The sequence below is a fragment of the Pogona vitticeps genome, chromosome 2 (assembly GCF_051106095.1).
Source record: "Pogona vitticeps strain Pit_001003342236 chromosome 2, PviZW2.1, whole genome shotgun sequence".
NCBI lineage: Eukaryota > Metazoa > Chordata > Lepidosauria > Squamata > Agamidae > Pogona > Pogona vitticeps.
This window is the reverse complement of record NC_135784.1, coordinates 245,625,746-245,646,550: the sequence shown is the minus strand read 5'-3', so window position 1 is coordinate 245,646,550 and position 20,805 is coordinate 245,625,746. Positions and strand designations below refer to the sequence as shown.

Below are 20,805 nucleotides of genomic sequence, written 5' to 3'. Positions count from 1 at the left end.
CTGTTTGTTCATGTTTGAGCAAAATTGTATTTGTTATTATTACTGCACATTACTGTCATTTGATAGAGTTGCTATGAAGAACTAAAGAGTTGAAACTAGTAAATATTCCTTTTTTGGGCAGTACTGAGTGGCAATGAACACAATGAATAATACTAAGTGACCAAAAATTGTATAAATAATAAATTAACAGCAAGCATTGACTTTTTTTATTACTCCAGCCATCATCAATATAAAGGATTCTGGAAACTATTCAGCTTTGAGATCACCATTCTCCTGTTCTACAGTTTCAGAGTTATCTGTCCAGGATAGTGTTTCAGTTATGTCATATATATCACACAACCAAAGTATGAAAGAGAAAAAAAATCCAACCATGCAGGAAATACCATAGATATGTTTATGATAAAAAACAGTAGAAAAAAATTAAGTGATGGAAAAAATGCCCGGTTTGTTTATGCATCAAATTCTTCTATTTGTCTGATTGAAAACCTATACAGTGGTGCCTCGCAAGACGAACACCCCGCCGGACACAAAACCCGCAAGACAAATGTTTTTTGTGATTGCTGTGGTGCCTTGCAAGACGGCTTCTTCTATGGCCGTGCTTCGCAAGATATATTTTTTTTTTTTGCAAGACCGATGCCTCGCAAGACGAAAATAATTCATTCATCTTGCAAGGTTCCCATAGGAATGCATTTCAATGCATTCCTATGGGAAACCGCTTTTAGCAAGACAGCGCTACTCATGGAATGAATTACTTTCGTCTTGCAAGTCACCACTGTACTTCATTAATATGGATCAGCCACAGAGATTAGGATACAGCTCACCCAGCAGAGCAGATGCTGGGAAACTGCTGGATGGAAAAATGGAATAATGTGCAATAGCTCTAGAGCAGAGGTCTCCAAACTATGGCTCATGGGCCACATTCAGCCCGCCTTGCCTTTTCATCTGTGGGCGCCTGTACGCATGTGTCTTCCTTCGGCCCTCGAAAATCTTGAACACATATGTTGTGGCTCTCTGAAAAGTTTGGAGATCCCTGCTCTAGAGGTTAAAATTGTTAACCTAAGTCCTGATGGGTGGAATAATGTCTACAATGACCCTATTGTATGTCCTTGGATAACAACAGATGAAGGGAACATCTTCCTTACAAAAACAATTGATATGTACAGAACATGTATACATAGCAGAATACTTACAAGAAGTGGCAGCAAAAGCTATAACAACATGTGAAAAAAATTCAGATGTCTAATACAGTTTGGTCACAAACAATGCAGCAAATGTGTCCTAGGCAAGAAGAAATTTAGAAGAACAGGAAAGGGAATACTAAGCTAATAACATAAGATTACAGTCACAGTAGATTTGTTTTAAATAACTACACTTGATCTTAGCCCAAAGGCCAAGAATCACAATTTAAATCATTAATCAAGATTTCTGATTGTTTAAAATTCTTTTTACTCAAATCATGATTTAAATCAATTTGATTTTTTAAAAAAATCATTGATTTTTACCCACTCTGTGCTCATTAGCCGCACCTCCTAGCCAAAGATTTCAGTCTTCCAGAAATAGAGACTAATGCCATTGAAATTACTATGTCATCACCATCATCCTCACCCTCATCTTAGAACTGCAGAGCTGGAAAGATAGAATTAGATTACAAGTGTTAAAAAAACAAATTGGGCAAGCATTGTCTCCAACTCATTTTCTTACAGATATTGTCAATATCTGGTACCAGGGTCAAACCTTAAGTGCTGAGGAACAAAGGTCAGCTATGACATGGATATCCAGCAATCATCCATCTGTAATGCCAACTATAATAAACTTCAGAGTTAAGGGGGAACCTATTCAAGAAATATATGCTGATTACGTTTTAAAGAAACTCACACCAGTGAACTGGTGTAAGTCACTGAAACACTTTTAATTGCAGTAACTTCTGCTGGCACAGAAAGAATATTCTCTTCCTTTGGACTCATTCACTCTAAATTGAGAAAATGTTTGGGACCAAATAAAGTATGAAAGCTAGTGTTTCTTTTCTAGATGAATAAACAAGAATATGAAGATAAATGAGCTACAGAGGACAGTATTTTAAGGTTTTTATATGTGGACCGGGCTGATAGTCTAAGGTTGTGTTTTTTTTAAAAAGGATATTTGGTTTAACCACATCAGTTAACAACACAAGAAAGCATGTGATATACTTAGTTAAATAAAACTATTCAAATTGTTATTAACATAATTATTTTTCTCCTTCAGTAAAGTACAGCAGATAACTTGTCCAAATATGAAAGATTAATCTATTAAACTAGAGATAGTTCACCTCACAATAACTTCATAGTTACCATGTTTCCCCGAAAATAAGACAGGGCCTTATATTAATTTTTGCTCCAAAAACGCATTAGGGCTTTTCAGGGGCTTTTTTTATTTTACTGTCATGTCATATTCTTCTGGTCGCTGCACAATGCGGCACAATGGTGGGGGGTGGGGTTTCACTTCACTGGGGCTTATTTTGGGGGTAGGGCTTATATTATGAGCATCCTGAAAAATCATACTAGGGCTTATTTTCAGGGTAGGTCTTATTTTCAGGGAAACAGGGTATCTATCTATGACGTGTTTCTAATAGTATAACCAAATCAGTACTTTGACAACTGTAGAAGTTATAAAAATGAAACCTTCATCTGGTTGTGAATATTAAGATTATATCAGCAAGAATGAGTCTTTATATAGAAAACCATGATTTAAATCATGATTTGATTTAAAACACTAATAATGGATATAATTTAAATCAAATCCACCCTGCTCTTTATGTTCAAGAAACTGTTGAAAAAGCTGCCTACAACAACTGAGTCTTCCTGATGCTGTTATTTTTTAAAACTTTTTTGTTCTCTTCTTTTTTGCATGATTTTTTAAAAAACAACATATTGTTGTATGTATTCCTATGTGGATCTATGGGATTTTTAAGTTTTAACTTGTAAGCCACCCAGAGTTGTGCTTGCACTAATGGGATGGTATAACAATCAACCAATCAAATAAATAAGTATTTTTTTCTCTTTCCCACCTCCATCTCCAAAATGTCCTGCTTTTTACTGATTCTCAGATGCAGGCTTGAAAAGGCCCTTGGCAAAGAAAATCAGAACCACCCCCTACAGCACCCATTCCGAATAGGGTGTTTTAAGAGATTCATCCCAATGTTGCACTGATCATTAATCCTGCTTCTAAGAATCTTGCAAATATATTTTTAAGGAAAGTCATTACCCCATTCACCTTGATAACAGAAGGTCAAAAATGCAAAAATTCACAAGCAACCAGATTCTTACTGATTACAAAATGATGTTATTTATGCAAAAAGAGAAAATAAAGCAATTGTTTTAAGTAACATGTGCTTTGGTTTGAGAGAAAATATTCATAGAAAACTGGTGAATGTTGTTAGAAACATGGCCAAGACTGAACACATATAATAGCAATCAGGATAAAAATTGTGGAGTTGCCCTAGCTTTACAAACTTCTCAGCTACTTCAGCTTAATTCGTTCAAGCTCATTTCCAAAACTGAAAAGCCACTGAGTGTGCCAAGCTCCTGGTCTCCCATCACTTGAAAGACCCTTTAGTTCCCTAATTTATTCATGAAAGTGACATAATGAACAGATACAACTTAATGCACTTTTCTTCAAGACAGTAAACAGCAGAAGAATACTATTTTACTAGCATACTTCAGGTTACAAAAACACTATGAACATATGTTGAATATATTTTTAAATACTGTACCTGATATATGATTTTCCATATAAACAGACATAATCACACCCAACCTTCTGTTTCGTTTGTATGCCTTAATATTTCACCTCAAAGTAAATCTCTTGTTCCTGAAAGAAATCTGAAATCTGTTACATGTATAGTATTCCCATGACACAACAGGCCAGGGATTAACAAAAGCTCTGGTTTGTCATGAACAAGCAGTCTGCCAGTGCACTATTGTTCAGATGGTCCAATTTTCAGTAGGACCAGTTAAACAACCCATTTGCTCCACGGCTGGTTTATTTTGTCACCTAGTGGTAGGAAGCTTCTGAAAAAAACTAGAAGGGATGTTGCCCGCTGCCAGGAGACAGAATAAATCAACCATAGAATGAAGCTCCATGATTTCTTTAAGTAGCAGTCTGCATGAAAAACACCACTTGTTCATGAAAATCCTGGGATCCTGCAATTCCTAAATTGTGTTGTGTAAATACACCTACTCTACCACAGGCTCTCATATGTAGAATACAGCTATTATTAATATGCAACAAACCAAGCAATTTGAAAACTAAGTAATGAACTGTATGAGGAGATGTAATTTACCATCCTACAACAGATCCTGCATTCATGGATTAAACCCGAGTTGCCTTGTTCCTCATATTTCCTTCAAAGGTTTTCTGTATCCATGTGGATGAAGACCTTGATGGTTCAACATGACTCATGATGATATTGTTCCCATGGAACAAATACTTTTAAAAGCTTTGGTAGCTGAGAACATATGGAAAACCCAGTGCTACTGAGGAAGAGACAAACACATACTAACACAGAAACAACTGCTACAAAAGGGATACAAAACAGATCCCTTTGACTGCATGTCACAATGAAAGAAAAACATATTTTGGCACAGCTCTAGCATTACAACCCATGGCATGGTCAGAGGGACACATGAACATCTTTTAATTTTTTAAAAAATTTTTAATCATACAGTACTTAACTTTCTGATAATCATGGATTTTCTGAGCAAGCAAATGCATCAGCAGTACTAGCCAACTAAAACAATGTTAATGCAACCTAGAAAATGTTTGGACAATGCAGCCACAGCAAGCAAGACTGAAGAACAATGCTACTGTTCCCTGAGGAATTAATGTTCTTTATATCCTGGGGAGAGGGACCAGGAGAGGAGAGACTCCAGCCAGGGTACTGACAAGGAGATTGTACATCAGATTTTTAGCTCAAACACTATTCATGTAACTTTTATTATTTTCATTCATTTAAAATATAAGACAAAGGTATCAAGAGGCCTCTTTCACACTTCACACGCACACCAGAGTCACACACAAAACCAGACTCTTCCCTGATGGTTGATCAATCCTTCAGTAAGAGCAATGGAAGCAACGTTGCAGCGCTGTTCGAAGCCTACAGTCTCTTCCTGGGTCATCCTTCTTGTAACCATCTTCCTTGTGGGCTGCGTCTATGAGCTGAAACTGGGTGGGCATAAGCAAGCAGGGTCCAGACTCCTGTTGTTGCCATGCAGAAATGCTTCTTGCACGTGTACAGTTTGCGTCTTTTACTACAGACCCGTTTCCAGCCAGCCTGCTTCCCCTTCCTTGTTTGGACAAACAAGTCCAAATTTAGACCTTCCGCCCACGCATGCAGTTTCTTGCTGATATAGAAACTTTATCTCTTGCAACTCTTTGCAGATTTGTATCAGGCTCACCATCCTATGCTCCCTTGCAAGTCTCCATCTTCTTTTTAGGCCTGGGGTGCTAGTCTTTCTGAAACCCACACACTCTGTCACTCATAATATAATAATAATAATAATAATAATAATAATAATAATAATAATAATAATAATAATAATAATAATAATAATAATAATAATAATAATAATAATAATAATAATAATAATAATAATAATATAATTTATTGTCATTGTAAGTATATACACAGTATAACACTACAATCCTCTACAAACATATTTAGAAGTGGAGTTTGCTTGAGGCTAAAAAATGCACTAAGACTGGACTGTTAACATGGGTCCAGTTCACAGCTTTTCAGAAGCAGATAACTGTAGTTTAAAATCCATAATGCTAGTCAGCTGCTTGTTGAATGCTGGTTTTGACCTTCAAATAAAGCCTCACACCATCTAGATACTGAATAGTAAAAGAACATATCCTTTCATACTTCATTTTCCAGGAAGACCCTGCTGACCCTTTACTTTATATGGGATTTTCTGGTGGGTAGAGTCACTGTTCAAGGTGTTTTCATTAGAGTCTGCCCTATGCAACACCTTATCCAGGATGATACATCAAGCAAGCTCTCTGAGGTTTAGATATGCTGCTCTGTTCCCTAACATTGTCTGCTTAATACAACTGGACTACTATTTGTCATACCAGCTATGGATGACTAGAATTTTGTTCCAACAATATGTATAGACATAAAATATGGGCAAGACACTAAAGATGGATGATTCTTTTTAGGAAAAAATGTCTCTGGGCTTGAGTAAGACCTTGGGTGATTACAATGCAGTTGATTTTGGTTGGCAATATTGTTATCTTCTATAGTCTAATATTCTAATAATTTCTTATACTGTATACCTAATACTATATAATCATTCAGGCCTGAGGGTCTAAGTTTCAAAGTGAGATGAAAAATTACAGTAAGAAAATGGGACCTTACCTCAGAACAAGTGATAATTATTAGTTTAAAAGGATAAGAAAATAAAGTTCCAAAGACAAACAGCATCAAATATCACAAAGTACAAAAAAGGCGGCTTAATACTTGTCATTTGGGGAAATACCACTAGTATTCAAGAGGATAACAGACAGAAGAACTTTAGAAGGATCGGCCTATTTAAGCAGAGTGAATGTGCAACAGAGTAAAATTTACATTAATGGGATTGCAGTGGTGCACTACTAGGCAGGAAACAAATTTCAAGCTATGGTAACTAGATCACTTTTTTGTTCCTGTAATGAACTGAGCTCAGTGCCAAAACAACCATGATCATATGTTTTAAAAAGTGTGCTTATCTTGGCTGTTTTTATTTTGGAGAACCAGCCCTGCAATAGTTTTCCTCCTGCCTTCATGCTATTTGCCCTGCTAAAGTGCTCCGCACAGTAGACCTCACCTTATGTGACAAAAAAGCATCCAGAAGGAATTAATTTTCAACTAAAATGGGTGTGGGATCCATATTGGGAGCATATTCTAGCTCAGGATCCTGAAGCTAACTGTCCACCAGATGGCTTGCATGGTATAATATGTAATTTTAATAAACTAGGTTTGTATAAAACATGTGTTACTTTTCACTACATGGGCTCTCATTTTCAAAACAGTTTTTTTTTCTGTCACTACAGCCATAAAACAGCCCTAAGAAACATTCCCTCTAATTTCTGCTAGTGCTGCTCAGGGCTCTTTTCCACCCACAACTGGAAGCAGATCAGCAGCAAATTGAGCTTGCTCTGTGGGATCGATGCAGTGCAATGCATGCAGCTGAGAATGTTGGACCTAAGCTAAGAAATGGACAAGGATTAACAGTAAAAACAGTTTGAAAAACTTCTGACCAACAAAATCCTTGTCAGTTCCCAGGATAATTCTTTAAATGAGCCTAATTGAATTTGTAGTCACATTTATGGAGACAATGTAGTACAAGTTTCTCTTTTTGTGTGTAAAGTACTTAGGAGTGGCTTACAAATATCTCCTCCTGATGGTACTCTGGGGCCATGCAGGTTGCCTAAGGCTGCTCAGGTGGCAGGCCTTTTAACCCCATCAACCACACATGGTCTTGATGAACTCTGAGTAATACTCGCTGGTTCCCCTTCCAAAATGCACAGTGGGGATTCAAAGTCCCAACCTCTGGCTCCACAACCATGTGCTCCTGGCCCAATGAGATATATCAAATCTTCCAACTATCCTTAGGCCAATCACTATCTTTCAATCTAAATTACCCCACAACATACAGAAGCAACAGGAAAGGCATACAAGAGATTCTAGAAGAAAGGGTAAAGTAAAATAGAGCTGATAAAAATTGTGAGGAACAACGAAGAAACTTAATATTAGACCAGCCCTCTCTAACTCAGATCATTCCAGATGTTTTAATCTGTTTCCTATCTCTTCTGACCACTGAACATGGCAGAAATGGGCTGATAACATATAGTTCAAAACATCTGGAGGGCTCCATGTCGAGCAAAGGCAGAAACAAGATAATAAAGTCTCGTTGGCTTGAATTTATGATCTTTACAGTTTTCCGTTAAATGATGGGTTTAGTTATAGACAACATGACTGCACTATTGCCAAAATAAACACCAACAGCATTCCCTTTAAGCTGCACACACATGTAAGGAGTACCATCAGGGCTGCACACAGGCAGCTGGAGTTGGCACCCGTTTACAGTGGTGCCTTGCTAGACAGTTACCCCTCATGACAGTTTTTTCACTAGACATTGACTTTTTGTGATCGCTAGAGCGATTCACAAAACAGTAATTCCTATGGGGGAATTTCGCTGGACAATGTTTGGTCCCTGCTTCGCAAACTGATTTTTGCTAGACAACGATTTTGACAGCTCCCTCCGCGCTCACAAAATGGGTGTTTTGGGGACCTAAGCTTCACAAGACAGCTATTTAAACAGCTGATCAGCGGTTCGCAAAGCGTCTTTCCTATGGCCGATCTTTGCTAGACAACGACGATTCTTCCCCATTGAAACGCATTAAACAGGTTTCAATGCATTCCAATAGGGAAATGCTTTCGCTAGACAATGATTTCTCTAAACAGCGATTTGAGTGGAACGGATTAACATCATCTAGCGAGGCACCACTGTATCTCCAGTTTCAGCTGTAACCCCCTGGGGTGAGGATCCCACACTGAACATTGAACATCAAGATGAATATATAGAGCAATGCATCTGTTTATTTTATATTTCTGGTTTTAGCAAGAGATGTGAAATATGAAATCAAGTCAGGAAATCTGTGTGTTCCCTACTGATAACTACAAGACACTTTTGCCACAATATAGTTTCAAGTCAATATTGATACTTCCTCACCAATTTTTTTCCTTTTCCTATGTGGTGCTTTTACTTTTCCCTCACCAAAACTCAGGCAACAACTACTTGGCAAAAATCTGGACACGAATCTGCTTGATACTTTGTTGCCTCCACTCTCTTGCCAACAATCCAAGACTGTGGCTTTCTTATGTAAAATAATGAGATTGCAGCAAACTATACCCCTTCCAGGTTCCCTTTCTTCTTCTTCCCTTGGGAGCCAGGAGTCTGAGAACTAGCCCCTGTCCCCATGGAGACAGTCTCACCAAATGCCCTGTCCACAGCACACAGAAGTATAGACAGAAAGAAGTAAGGCACTGGCATGAAACAAAGGAAAATATGGAAGAACAATGTATGATATACAGTACTACAATTCAATGTGCCTTCCTTGCAATCACAAAGCAATAGAACATACAATACCAAAACTAGGCAAAGATGGTGAAATAACAGTACCATGGTAAATGTAAAGACTATAGGGAAGGAAGCCTATTCCAGTTTTTAAGAAATAATAAGAGGAGTTCGCAGGGCCATTCAATGGGTTCGCAGGGCCATTCTGACCCCTGAGTTACCAAACCTGGTGCAATCACCCATGATAACTCTGTAGTCTGCTAATGGAAATGCTCTGTAGGATCAAAAGTCTCCAACAAGAAAAAAAATACCTTGGTCTACAGTAGGAAAACACAGGAATCACCCCAATATTTTGTAAGTGGGACAGATCAAACAAATGTTGATTCTCTGGCTGGTTTTTGATTGTACAAAAAGGAATGCAAAAGTGAGAAATCCAGTCACATTCATGCCAAGTAAGATAATCAGAATATAAAAGAGGCAACAAAAGGGCTTGTCACAAAGACCACAGGTTTCCAAGATTTTGAGGGACACAGAAAACTGCAGAAGCAAACATAGTGCACAGTGCTCTTTTCCAACAGTACATTTTAATGTATTTAGCACTGGGTTTCTGTTATACTGTTTTAGCACACTGCACAATTGCATAGGTCACAGAAAAGACATAGCTGCTTGTCTATTTTTTTGTCCTTTGAAGGTTGGAGAACCTTTCCAACACAGATGGAATTGCTAGGACTCCCAGATTCTGGGATTATAGAATAGACTACACTTTTATCTACTTTATTTATTATTTTATTTTATTTTATTTTATTTATAACCCACCTATCTGGTCGGTTAAGACCACTCTAGGCATCTAACAGCATAAAAATACACAATACACACACAGTTTTTACATAGTAGAACACATTTCAACAAGATGGGGGCAAACAAAGGGGGGGAGGAGAAAAGGAGATCAGGAATTGACTGGAGGGAAGGTCTGCCGAAACATCCATGTTTTAAGTTGATTTTTAAAGATACCCAGCAAGGGAGCCACGCGAATCTCAGGAGGTAGGTTGTTCCAGAGGCGAGGAGCCACCGCCGAGAAGGCCCGATTTCTTGTCTTTTCCTTCCGGGCCTCCCTCTGCGTTTGGCTCCTCAGCCTCACCTCCTGGCTCGCACGAGTGACACGGGCAGATCTTGGTGGGAGTAGGCGTTCCGCCAGGTATCGAGGCCCTAAACCGTTTAGAGCTTTGTACGTAAGCATCAACACTTTGAAGTCGATGCGGAACCAGATGGGCAGCCAATGCAATGCAGCCAGAGTGGGTGAGATGTGTTGATATTTTTTCACTCCACTAAGTAGTCTGGCCGCTGCATTCTGCACCATCTGGAGTTTCCGCAACAGCCTCAAAGGCAGCCGCATGTGGAGCGCATTACAGTGGTCTAATCTTGAGATTACGAGCGCATGCACCAAGGTAGTGAGTGCCCCAACATCGAGATAGGACTGCAGCTGGGCTATCCGCCTAAGATGAAAAAAGGCGGTACGGGCCACCGACGCCACCTGAGTTTCCATAGTGAGCGCCGGGTCCAGGTGGATCCCCAAGCTGCGGACCCAATCCTTGGCGGGAAGAGTCAACCCCCCCCAAAAAGAGGGAGTTTCCTAGGCCCCTAACTGTGGAGTGCCCACCCTCAGTACCTCCGTCTTGTCCAGGTTCAGCCTCAGCCCATTCTCCTGCATCATTGCAGTACAGTCCCCAGGCAGCGCTGAAGGGACAGAACGGCATCTCCTGTGGTTGGTGAGAAGATGTAGAGCTGAGTGTCATCAGCGTACTGATGACACAATGCTCCACACCCCCTGATGACCCCACCCAACGGCCTCATATAGATGTTGAACAGCATTGGGGAGATAATCAACCCCTGTGGAACCCCACAATTGAGACTCCACGGGGCCGAAACACTCTCCCCAAGCTGTACTCTCTGGGGGCAGTCCTCCAAGAAGGAACAGAGCCAGGCCAGTGCCAGGCCTCCAATTCCCAGCTCAGAGAGCATCCCCAGGAGGATACCGTGGTCAATGGTATCAAAGGCCGCTGAGATGTCGAGGAGGACCAGCACAGACACTTTGCCCCTGTCAGCCTCCCTCAATAGGTCATCACACAGGGCGACCAATGCCGTTTCTGTACCATGGCGCAGCCTGAAGCCCGACTAAAATGGATCCAGGGCATATGTTTCATCCAAGTGCGCCTGGAGCTGGTCGGCCACCACCCTCTCAACCACCTTGCTTAAGAAACATTGGCGACGGGCCTATAGTTGCCAATTTCGTCCGCAGCCAAACTGGGTTTCTTCCTAATGGGCCTAATGAGTGTCTCCTTGAGGGCAGATGGAAACCTGCCCTCAAGGAAAGACCCACTGATTATTACAGTGGCCCATTCCGTTGTTGTAGGCCTGGCTGCTTTGATTAGCCAGGCCGGGCAAGGGTCAAGGGAGGAGGTGGTGGCACAGCAGCGATCAAGCGCCCTGGCCACGGAATCAGGCGTAACAGGCTGAATGGAGTCAAAAGTTACCGGGCAAGATGGAGCGCTGGACATCTCTGCTCGACTCACTGTGTTCAAAAAAGCAGAGAGGTCCCGACAGATGGCCTCCACTTTAGATTTTAAAAATGCTGCAGATTGGTCTGGTGAAAAACTAGGGGGAGGCCCATCACTCAGACCAATTCCGGATAGGTCGTGCACTATACGGAATAATTCCGCCTGCTGGTTGGACGCTTCGCTTATCCGGTTAGCGAAGTATGCTCGACTGGCAGCCTTTACCTTAGCCAGGTAAAGGTTAGTAGCGACCTTGACAGCTATCCAATTATAATCCTACTTCAGCTTGCTAGATGGAACCAACTGTGTGGTTTACTGTAGCAAAATTCTATATCATTACTTCTTAGCCTCTTCCATAATAAAATGTCTTTTTTTCCCTTCTCTGCTGTTTATTTAAGGAACTTTGGTCTCTGGATATAAAATCAATTTTTAAAAAAATATTAATTTGATTCAAATTTTTAAAAAATATTTAAATAATTAAAAACCCATCTATTTTTTTAAAGTATTCCAGTGGATTTAAATAATAACTGTGTGTCATCAAGTCGATTCTGACTTATGGCAACTCTTTTCAGGGTTTTCCAGATAGAGTACTGTACTCAGAAGTGGTTTACCATTTCCTTCTTCTGGGGGCATCCTGGGACTGTGCAGCTTGCCAAAAGCTCTTCTGGGATACATAGTGGAGAATTGAACACCCAACCACTAGCTCTGCAGCCAGATACTTATCTCACTGACCTATTCAGCACATTACTGGCCCACAATCCTAACACTAAAATTTAAACCACAAGAAACAGATTACATGTTAATTAGCTTTACTGATATTTTTAAGGACACCAATCAAGTGCACAGAAGTTATGATTAATAGTTTATTTTTTGCAACAAATGATAATTTACAGGAATTATACATGAAGATAAAATAGTACAGATTAATTGTGGAAATGTCCAGGACAAATATAAAACTAAGATAACATAACCAGAATATAAACTGATGTTAGAAAACAGGTAGAAAGCTTGTCACATCCACTTTTCTAAATTGGCAGAATGGGAGCGTCTTGACTACTGGTCCCATGAGATCAATGCCCTAGGATGTGATCAGGGAACACAGAGAACATGCCTGATGTTTTTGGACAACAAATACTATCAACTTCTAGGCATTATAGCCAATGGTGAAGGAATTGTAGTCCATCAACATTTTCAGAGCCACAGGTTGTTCACTTCTGCTCTAGGGATACATTCAGCAGAAGCTCAATTTAGCCAGTGTTTTATTGAGATGTACTAAAAAAATCACATTACAATACTGAAAGATCTTACTGTAGTATAGCCTTGAATCAGTGTTTAATTCTGCATTAGTCACAGATGGGTCTGAGCATGCAAACTAGATACAGTACTTCTATTTACCCCTTGCTTGGAGTACACCCATCTGGAAATGTGAGTTCCATTAGAATGTCACTGAAGTTTAAGGTTCTAACAGTAATGAGGAACTATTAACTTCTTTGCACAGCTCATCTCTCTTTTTCTATATTCAGCCCTCTTTTGAATTGTGGCAGTTATAGTAAATTGCAAAATTACAAAACTTGTCAAGCATCAATATTAACAAACTGTGCAAATGATTGACCATTTGAATAGACCAGCACTGACCAAACTGCATCAAGGAATGAGAACTCTGCATTTCTTGCATTAAGCACACTGATTTTAAAATGTCTGGAGATGTGACATACAACTAGGTCATTTCAGGCTAAGTTAAGATGGCTAAGAAAATGAAAAGAATGCTGACACAGAAGAGATGTGTACACAACATGCTCCATTGTGAAGCATGTTGCAGCATTCAACTGGAAATTTCAGAAATTGCATGCAATACATTAGACCAGGGGTTGTCAACCCCCGGTTTGCGGCCCGATGCCGGTCCCTGCCGGAACTGGGCCGCGGATACGGATCTCCATCCCCACACACACGCACGCACGGTGGGCATGTCACACTCATGGGAGGCGTATCGCTCGCAAGGGGGCATATCGCTCGTGCAGGGGGGTGCCAGGCTTGTGGGGGGCATGTCACACTCTCGTTGGGGTGTGTCGCACTCGTGCGCATGAGCGCGACACGCCCCCCACGTGAGTGCGACACGCCACTGTGCGGGGGTGCCCACGCCTCCCCCGCATGGAGCTCACTCCTCCCAGCCGGTCTGCGGCCCCAAAAAGGTTGGCGACCGCTGCATTGGACTACTGACTCAAACTGAGGACTGGATGGAAACTGCAGCACAAAATAATTATAGCCTAATTTGATCAAATGAAAGTTTGCCTTTACGAGTGACAGATGATTTTTTTTTCTAGAAACAGATTGATCTTCCTGTGTATTGAAAACTAAGCTACACCTCATGCAATCCAAAGCAAATATGCATAATGCCATGTAGGAGTTTTCAGAAAAAATCATGACAAGAGCAACACAAAATACTAAAGTATTAAGAAATGGATTCCCAAATTAGCTTGCCATGTACTTCTAGCAATCAGATTTGTATTCTACATGATAGTACCTGCCCTTCACCATGCCAAAAGTTCTGGCTTAAGAGCAGTTCCCACACAGCCCGTGCTATTTCTTGGCTGAGCACATTGTTTTACAGACACAGAAATGATGAGCCCAAGAAAGCAGCTATGCATGCCCAGTCCCGAACTGCTGATTACCCCTTCCTTTTGGTTCAAGAGCTAATGGATATGTGAAACCAAAAACCACTGAATAGTTTCAGCTACCAAGGCTACTCCTTCTCTTTCTCATTGATAAATTCTGCCAAAACAATACCACACACCTTTCTCCATTTGCCTCAGTTTAGAACAACCTCTCTACATCTCTCCCTTCTACAAGAGGTTGCTTACAAATAATCCATATAAAAAGTAATAAATCTACAGTAAATATCTTTATCAAATACAGCACATTTGTAACTTCAAAAGCAGTCCATTAGACAGTATTCACCCAAATCCTGTTGTGCAACTCTCAGCTCACATACTACTCTCAACCTGTTCCCAGAATTATCTGAAGTTTCATTGTTCTTTGCCTATAGTGACTGACAGGATACGCAAAACTGGATTTTTATATTTTAAAGCCCCTTCAAATCTAGTGGCTGCATCCACATATAAGGGTAAGTTAAGATTTGTTTAAATCATGGTTTGCTGAATAAGGCTGAGTCTGTCTTATGGCCAAGACAAACCATCATGGCTTATTCAGCCAATTCTAGTCTTGTTTTCCACCATCTTATTCTGCCCAGTTTGTTATTCCAAATGCTCTAATAATAATAAAGAGCCATTCTAGCTTTCTGCTGGTCACCATGAGCGTTTTTGTTCATAGGTGACTGCTTGTATGTTTATGGGAACTTGGAAAGGAAATGGAATTTTAGGAAATCTTTGTAAGGCTTGTTATTATTTTGTGGGTTTTGTGTTCTGGGGTTATTGTGTACAGTACACTGTGATATTTGTTTGCTCTCTGTGTTTGTGTATCTTGCCTATGAATTGGTATTAATAGTTTTCAGTCAGGTATGTTTTACCTGTGCATCTGTAGAGTTTTTTGATGTGATGGATGAGTTTTTTTGTGGGCTGTTTTTCCCCTATATGGACTTCTCTGGCACCACCAGTTTCTCTTCTATAAAACATAAAAGAGAATAGAGTTTACAACATGTAAATTCTGATTTTTAAAATATCATATTGCAGGTAATACTGCAGATGAACAAATACAGTAGTGCCTCGCTTAACCATTGGCCCACATTACGACGAATCTGCTTTACGATGATCTTTTTGCGATCGCAATTGCGATTGCAAAAAGATGGTCTAAATGGGGGAATTTCGCTTAGCGATGATCGGTTCCCTGCTTCGGGAACTGATTTTCGCTTTACGACAATCAAAAACAGCTGATCGTCGGGTTTTCAAAATGGCTGCCGGGTGCTTAAAATGGCTCCCCGCTGTGCTTAGGGATGGATTCCTCGCTATACAGGCAGCGAAAATGGCCGCCGTATGGAGGATCTTCGCTGGACGGTGAGTTTTTACCCCACTGGAACGCACTGAACAGGTTTCAATGCGTTTCAATGGGGTTTTTAATTTCGCTTTACAGTGTTGCCTTGCACGAGCGCCTCGCAGAGTGATGAATTCGCTCTACGAGGACGCTTTTGCGATCGCTAATGCAATCGCACAGCGATGGCCCCAATGGGCGAAAATCGCAGAGCGAAGGTCGGTAAGCGGTTCGCTTACCGACCTTCGCTTTGCGACCCGCCGATCAGCTGTTCCACGGCTTCAAAATGGCCGCCGGAACAGCCGAAAGGGCCGGGCGCAGCATTTTCATGCCCTCATTCAGCGAGGCGAGGGCGCGAAAATGGCTGCCGGACCCCGGAAGCATCGCTGAACTGTGAGTTTTCAGCCGATTTGGAATGCATTAAACGATGTTTAATGCGTTCCAATGGGCTTTTCTGCCCCGCTCAGCGATGTTTCACACAGCGAGGGTTAATCCGGGACGGATTAACCTCACTGTGCGAGGCACCACTGTACAATGTTTTTGCTTAATGGCGATTTTCCTGGAACTGATTATCGTCGTTAAGCGAGGCACCACTGTATGTGGTTTTAAATTTGGAAGTCATACTTCTACCTCTGGCTTGTACGCAGGGAGCAACTGGGATGAGTGGCTCAGGAAAAAAACATGCAGCAGTAGTTTAACCTGACACTTCCCTTTGTTATACACATTCCTGGATTGGTGAGAGGCTTAGATGGGGCACAAAAATAAATCCATGATTCTGTATGAGAAGCAGGATGGATTTGAAATAAATTGATTTAAATAATAATTTAAATTTTTAAAAAATCAGTTTTGATTATTTAAATCAAAAAAATTAATTTTGGATTTAAATCAATTTGATTTTGAAATCATTAATTTTTTTATCCACCCTGGTGAGAAGTAATGTTTGAAGACGTGATTAAAAAGAAACTAGGGTTCAAGTGATGACTTCAGATCACAATTTCCAACCAGGATTTGTTACCAAAGTAAACCAACACTTGCTAATTAAAGATCTTTGGGTTGGACTGCCAGTGTAATCATCAAATCAAATTATCTGTCTCAAAAAGGGAACCTAATTCCAAACTGTGACATCAGAACAAATCATTGCTAATCACCATGCACAAAAAAGCCCAGTGGTTTAGGCTTCCAGGTCAGTCTTTTCTTTCAAGTTTTAGGAGTTGAATGTTCTTTTCGTGAACACTCCCAGTCTAAATTTGACCCTTGTCAGAAATATGCAGATTTCACAAACAATTCTCTGGGGGGGGGGAAGCAACCCCAAACTATTCCAACTGTAGTAAAGGTCCTTACCTGTGCATACAAGTCTACATTTTACAAATTTATAAGGGCACATTAAAGTAATTGTAATACAACAGCCACCATCTGAATATGTCTGTTATTAAGCTTTACAGCACAGTTCTATGTAAAGAAAAATATATATTTCAGGTAGAATGCTATTAACTGTGGTAGCAAAGAGAATACCCTGATCATTGAGCTCACAGATTTAATTACACTGAAGGAAGAACAGAGTGCAGAGCATTATCTATTTATCTCAACAAGTGGTTTGGTTGATAGCACTGTAGCACAAATGCTGGGTAGGAAGCCTAACAGGAACTGAACTAGTCTCCATAGTGTAGTCATGGCCTCCAACAGATTTCACATTCCCCCCCACTGGTAGACAACAACTAATCAATCATTCATTTCAACAGAGTTGCAGTGCTTAATTTTCAGAAACTTTTTTCCAGTCTGTGCACCTTGAAAGCATTTTTATGTTAATATGTAATCAACATTTCTAACAAGGGTTCCCGATTATACCACTTTGTCATTTCATAACTAATCCAACAATTCTCTTTGCTAAACCATGGCTATTAATCCCTCAATCTGCTTTACAATTTCAAAACAATTTTATAAAGTTCCTAATGGTTGTCTCATATTTTTCAAGGATCCTACTCATGTTACTGATAATGAATTATGCAAAAAGCAAAGAAGTATTCAAACACTGGGATGAAAGAAGACCACCACATACACTGGACTTTAAGAATTGTTAATACCTTCTAGTTATGAATTGTAAGACAGAAGTACAATAAGAAAATAGTTCTTTTCAGTGGTTATACCACCCGCAACAATCAAAAGAAAACTCTTGCATATTATCATCCTTCAGAGATAAACATACAACTATATTCAAGGTCATTTTATCACAGAAATATGTTGAGAGGAAAAAAATTGCCTCCTAAGGATCTCCATGCATGCTGTTCAAAACTGTTTTCTGAAGTTCTGTGAAAGCCAGAAAGGGATGCTGGTTCTTGACTAAGATATCCCGGGTGAAAAGTATTCAGCTTTTGAGTATTTTGCACATGTACACAGGTTACTGGATCAGAAGCCCCTTAAGAATATCTGATCTCTGCACTCATTGAAACCATTAAGAACCACACAGGACTCTACAGTACTGTATACAAATATTTCTGGTTTCATAGTCATTAATTGGGCGAATCATTTAATAGGACAACATATTGTTTGGTGGCATAAAGTTTTGTTTTCCATAGCGCAAGAACTATGTAAAATTCAGATACAGCCTTAGGAGAAATGGTTCAGGCTATAAAAATATTGCAGTTTTGCAGCCTGTTCAGAGAGAACACACTGCCTGACACCAGGTAATGAAGCATATCCTAAAAGGAAAGAGATAGTCTTGAGCATTCTGCTAATGTAATACCTATTTAATCATCAGCAACCATTTGGTGCATCAGCTTCCCTGCCCCCATATCCAGGAAAGGCAGATACGCACATTCCAGTCAAGCTTCTCAGTAGAGGTCGCCCCACTCACCCCCTCCCCCTCCACAAGGCCTCACTAAGCTTCCACAATCTTTTTGGACTTTTAGTTTATCACCCTGTGCACAAGAAATCAAAAAAGGAGAAAGCTTCAGAGTAAAGATCCTTACCCTAGATATGCAACCACACAGAAACAGAAAACACATCAAGGAAGGTGCAGAGCTGCCTTTCCTTCCTTTTGGGGAGGGGAAACTAAAAAGAGGGAAAGGCACAAGTGGATGAAAGGTTGAGTTGCAGAGAGAGAATGAGCTCTGGCAAGGGGGGAAAAAAGCAGAGCGTCAGCCATGTTTTGGTGTGTGTGTGTGTGTGTGTGTGTGTGTGTGTGTGTGTGTGTGTCTCGTGTGTGTGTCTCGTGTGTGTGTGTGTGTGTGTGTCTCCAGTGTGTGAGTGAGTGTGTGTGTGTGTTTGTCTCCAATGTGTGTGTGTGTGTGTGTCTCCAATATTTACAAACCTGCAGCTGCAGCAGCTCTTGGAGTCTGTGAAGGAAGAGGAGGGAAGGGGGAGAGGGAGGAGGGGGTAGAGAAAAAGGGGGAAAGGAGGAGGGGAAGGAAGAGCGACAAGGAAGTAAAGGAGAAAAGCTGAAAGAAAAGAGGACAGGCAGCAACAGCAGACAAAGGAACTCAGCAAAGCCTGAGAGACACACACACATACACACACACAGCTGCTGTGTCAGGGACTGTGGAGTGTGTTCCTTTCCTATGTTATTCAGCCATCTAGTGAAAAGGGGGTGGGAGGGAAAAGAGTTTTCTCACAGACACCAGTAGCAACAGATTCCCTTCCCCGCCTAGAACAACACCGAATCCTCCTCCCCCAGCGGCGCTGAAGGAGACTTTTTTTTAAAGTCCTGGGACTATCAAGGGAGAAAAGGGGGCGGAGGGGGAGGGAAGAGAGCCGAGCTGGTCGTAAGGGGAACCGAGGCAACCCTTTGCAGGGGCCCCTGCCTTCCCGACACACAATAGCTGGGAGGAAACCAGAACATTCAGGCGAAAAGACTAGGGCGTGTGTGTGAGTGTGTGTGTGTGATGGTTGTGGCGGAGGGGGGGGTTGGTGGAGAAGGGACTGAGCAGAGCCTGGCGCCACCCTCCCCTCCCCTCCCCCGAGGTGGAGCAATTAGAGAAGGGAGCCCGGGGAGGGGAGGGGAGGAGGGTCAACTGCCACTTCCCCCCCCCCCCAGGTTACTCAGGGCTCCCCTCCGGCCTCACTCCCTTTTTCCATCATGGCAACAGCTTCCGGCGGGGGGGGAGAATGCTGTGAGGAATGAAAAGGGGGGGGTGAAAGGAGGAGGAGCAGCAACAGCAACGCGGGGTTGCTGCGAATGAATAATAAATACTGCCAGCCCCAGGGGAGGGGAGGGGAGCGGAGTGGCGGCGGCGGCAGCGACTCCTCCACAGCGACTCCCTTCGGCCGTGGCCGGTACTGACTGGCCGGGCCAAGGGCGGCGCGGCAGCTCCGGCTCCTGCTTCTTTTCCCCCCTCCCACCCTCTCTCTCTCTCTCTTCTCTCCCCTCCCGCCTTTCCTTTTTCCTCCCCGCCCGCGCTCTCTCACCTGCTGCCCGCGGCTCCTTCGCCGTTTCTTCCGCCGCCTCCGCCTCCACCCGGGCGGGCGTGAGGGGCCCGGCGGGGGGGTGGCGTCGGCGGGGGTGCCAGTGCTGCAGAAGCGTGGCCACCGCCGCTCGCCCGGCCAGGCCTCTCAGCTCCTCGGCGGCGGTTGCTGCGGCGGCTCCCCTTGTCTCCCTTGGCCCCCTCCTTCTCCGCCGCTGCTGCTATTTAGCCCTCCTCTCTCTTGCCACATCGGGAGCTCCCCTCTGCTTGCGCTGGTGCCGCTACCAGGAGAGAGGCCTCTGCACCTTCCTGCCAAATAGTGAGCCGCTCCAAACATGCGGCCCCGCCTGCCTCGGGTCCTCGGCGCGCAAGCGCACTTGGTCTATTGAACTGCGACAGGAGAGCGGAGCTTTCGAGCTCCCTCGCTCACCTCCCTCCCACCGTTGGCCGCGAAGCCCTAACGCGCTTGCGCGGGCTCAGCCTGCTACCTCGGTTTTCGGAGATGAAGAGAACGTAGCGTTAGTCTTTATCTCTCGCCTTGGGTGGCGGTAGCAGAGTGAGTCGTTGTGGGTAAGCTTGCCCCGTATTCCTCCTGGGGGAGATACTATTCTTTGACTCCCGAATAAGAGGCTTCTCTACGGCTGCTAAAGCAAGAAACTTCACGTTAACTGTCCGAAAACGTAGCGCTGTTCTAAAAAAGCAAGCATATTTTATGGTTTGAAGAGAACCCAGGATGGAAACACAATGTGAGATGTTGATATCGTGAAAGATTCTCTGCAT

General features: G+C 42.1%; 1 protein-coding gene across 10 annotated transcripts in view; it reads right to left on the bottom strand.

The window, feature by feature from the left end:
• Positions 1 to 20,322, bottom strand: part of SPIN1 (spindlin 1) — a 75,442-nt gene extending 55,120 nt beyond the window's left edge. For 2 of the 10 annotated variants that reach the window (XM_072992367.2, XM_020796579.3), the window contains exons 1-2: positions 20,030 to 20,320; positions 15,171 to 15,265 (exon numbers count right to left, since the gene is read on the bottom strand). The gene's annotated coding sequence lies outside the window, so the exon portion shown is untranslated. Of the gene's footprint in view, positions 1 to 1,506; positions 1,627 to 15,170; positions 15,266 to 18,594; positions 19,719 to 20,029 lie in introns of those variants that run through there. The other 8 variants (XM_078386192.1, XM_078386194.1, XM_078386190.1 and 5 more) reach the window with 7 other exon arrangements.
• Positions 20,323 to 20,805: the final 483 nt, after the last annotated feature.